The sequence below is a fragment of the Ostrinia nubilalis genome, chromosome 23, assembly GCF_963855985.1.
Source record: "Ostrinia nubilalis chromosome 23, ilOstNubi1.1, whole genome shotgun sequence".
Lineage (NCBI taxonomy): Eukaryota > Metazoa > Arthropoda > Insecta > Lepidoptera > Crambidae > Ostrinia > Ostrinia nubilalis.
In genome coordinates this window covers 3,892,530-3,895,959 of record NC_087110.1, presented here as the reverse complement: position 1 = coordinate 3,895,959, position 3,430 = coordinate 3,892,530, and the positions used below count along the sequence as shown (strand labels likewise).

At 42.2% G+C, this 3,430-nt stretch overlaps 1 long non-coding RNA gene across 1 annotated transcript; it reads right to left on the bottom strand.

Annotated features, from left to right (window-relative positions):
- Nucleotides 1–1,910: 1,910 nt before the first annotated feature.
- LOC135083350 (uncharacterized) lies at nucleotides 1,911–3,189 on the bottom strand. Its single transcript, XR_010259583.1, has 3 exons — nucleotides 3,126–3,189; nucleotides 2,917–3,023; nucleotides 1,911–2,316 (listed from the first exon to the last, which is right to left on the bottom strand). It is a non-coding gene; the product is annotated as an uncharacterized LOC135083350 (long non-coding RNA).
- Nucleotides 3,190–3,430: the final 241 nt, after the last annotated feature.

Sequence of the window (3,430 nt, the reverse complement as noted above, 5' to 3'; positions counted from 1 at the left end):
AAGCATCACTAGTCAACTTTCGAGACACGACTGCTTCAGCATGCCTAACAATTGAATCCCTCCGATTCACAAGTCGCAAAACATCAGGCGCTATCTGAAAAGCTTTCCAGAAGTTGATGCCAAACAACAAAGACGACGAAACTCCAGGAACAACATAAAACTTAATAACCTTTAACACGCCATCAACCACAACAGGTAAAAACATGTAACCAATAGCAGACGAAGTAGAACCATTCGCCGCTACCACAGCATCCGTATCAGACTTATACAGCTCACCCAGATGAGAAAAAGAATTCACAGCAGAACCACCAAGAATAGAAACTTCCGCTCCAGAATCTAGTAATCCAGAACACGGAACACCACCAATCTCAACATTTAGATAAGGACGTGCGTCCTGACAATCATCTGGTCGGACCGTCGCAACATTAGCTTTGCAATTTTTTGAGAATACACGCACAAAATCACACCAAGCACGCCACTCTTCAACAGGTGTAACATCAAAACGACGGTCCGTCGCCACGCGTTTTGTGACTCCAGAAACTTTTACGTCCTTCTGGCGTACACACTTCGGACAATTGACAGCGGTCACGCCCTTCTCACCACAACGATAGCAAATAATTACATGAGGCGCACTGCAATCACGGAGCGTGTGGTCCTTCACACGGCAACGCACGCAAAACTTCTCCATGCTCGGACTTTTAACCACTGCCTCGCACCTCGGGCGAGCAGACTTACCTTTGTAGGCCAGGTCAGGGGCGACAGCATTCTGTACACCGCGCGGGGGTTCGGTGAAGGATTCTGCCCTCTGTTTCGCCGCTTCCAACTGCCTACAATGCCTCTTCAAGTCGGCCCACGATTTTATTTCTACATTGACCAAAGGAATGGAGTAAGATGGCCTAATGTTGAACTTGACCAAGCTCAACTTTTCTTCATCGTCTAAAGGTTTACGCAACCTCGAAAAATAATTTTGCATCAGGCTTAGATAACTACATATGGATTCGTCGGGACCTTGGGTCCTCGAACGAATCTCCTGCAACAAACGATGATCATAGTCGTAGGGCAAATACTCTTCCAGCAACGACGCCTTTAAATCCTCCCAACTATTTAGTTGGTCACGAGTACCTCGGTACCAATATAGGGCCTCATCAGTAAATAATTCAACTGCCGAGTTAAATAATTTCTCCTTCGCAATATTACGAGAATTACATAACTCCTCAATTCTAACAATAAAATCCTGCACACTGTCTTTCCCGTTAAACCTCAAATTCAAAGAGTGGACACACGCAGAACAATTCACAGGTTTGACCATGGACGACTCATTCGCAGCCAAACCAGAGACCCTAGAAACTTCCTCCTCAGCAGGTTGAAAATCATAACTACTAACGAATGTGTGCGTCATACGGTCGATCCGCTTTAAAAGTGGGATGAGACGCTCCTCCAACTGTTCCCTCGAAGTCCTATCATCTACATCCGCAGCCTCAACACGACTTAACCTATGGAAGATGTGGTTTCCTAAAGTCTGCACTCTATTTAATTTTTTGAGTAATAGGGGTTTCCTATCACAGAGCTCCTCAAGCTCGTCTATTTTAGAGGAAATAATTCTCAGCTCAGGCAGTGCATCTCCCTCAAACACACTCACCTCATCGCTAGGTATATCCTGAGCCAAACGTTTAATTTGAGCACGCAACAACTGTACAGTTCGCTCAGGCACAGCATCACGGATCACAACTTCGTAAATTAATTCATTTTTATTTAAAAGATTAAAGCGGATAGGGCGTTCCTCCTTCATATTGGCTTTACAAAATGAACTTTCATAAAAAAAAAAGTAAATAAGTTACAATATTTTAACTAATCTTAGTTAAAATAAACACCAACACAGCATGATCATACTACACAGTATCACAACAGCATCAAAAACAAAAAAAATTAAGATGACCAACCAATCCGTCACTGAGCAATAGACCAGTGCCAGGGAGAACCTCCACGGACCCAACAACGTCCCTGTTCGGGCGCCATGTAAATAAGAAATTTTTGCCGGAGCAAAATAAAAAAATAGATATTTAAATTGACAACAATTTATTGTGGGTGAGACACAAAAAATTTAAAAAGAAAAAAAAAAAGGGGATGGGTCGTTGGGCCGTTTGGTTGGTATGGATTAAAAATACTTAATAATACGGGATTAGCGCGCTAGTCACCACCACTCGGCTCAACCCCCTCCGCACCCGTCGGGCGCAGCAAGCGTCTGGCACTGCGGGACAGCCGGTGCCAAACACCTTATAGCCGGTGCCAAACAGGACAGCCGGTACCATACACCTCCTATTGTACAATAAAAAATTATATTATACAAAAGGCAACATACATAATAATATAAACAATTTAGAAACAATAATCCATCGCTCTCAAGGATGGAGCAAATGTGAACACAGCAAAATCCAACGGTAATTCATTACAATGGTAAGTCTATTTAGAAAGTAACATTTTGGTAAAATGTAATCATTGTAATTATTACATCATCTACCTTCACAAAGCGAACTAAAAATAGTCAACACAACAAAATCCATCGATAATACATCACAATGGTAAATTTATTTAGGAATTAACATTTTGGTAAAATGTAATCATTGTAATTATTACATCATCTACCTTCACAAAGCGAACTAAAAATAGTTAACACAACAAAATCCATCGATAATACATCACAATGGTAAATTTATTTAGGAATTAACATTTTGGTAAAATGTAATCATTACGTGGGTAATCTACTTTTTTAAAGTAAACTAAAATAATTGACAAGCTCAATAGAAAATGGAACCAACCTATGAAGTAGGGTAGCCCGTGACCGAGTGCCACGTTTCTAGTAATTCATCCTAACTCAGCGGAGAGGTGAATGAGTTTGAAGAAGAAACCACAACATACTTGCTATGGAGGCAACATCAGCAACATCAGCAACAGACAGCAACAGCAGACAGCAACAGCAGACAGCGCAGAGGCTCGCCACCGAGCACTGCCCAACCACACACAATCTGCGAATAACAACCACGTGCATTGGTTAACAATGCCGCCAATGCAAACAACAAAATAGCAAGAAGAAACTCAAGGTAATCCTTGGAATAGGACCTGCTTACCTTCAGTAATAAAATTCAGCACGTGGCAGTGAGTCCACGAAATCGGCGAACAGCGGGATTTCGGTGTTCGACCGGAATTCCCTTATTTCGACCTCAATAATCTGCGTGCCGACTCAGAATGCCACAACACCACACACTACAAAACTTCTGTTCACGACCGCGGCCAGCAGAGCAAAGGGAAAGGACCCTCCAAAAAGCGCCGGTCATTACCCGTGACTCAGATCTTCGTTCGAAAACTTGTCACTCCAACAAATCACAATATCAAGCAGTTTTGTATAATTTTTATCTTTACTTTCAATAAATGC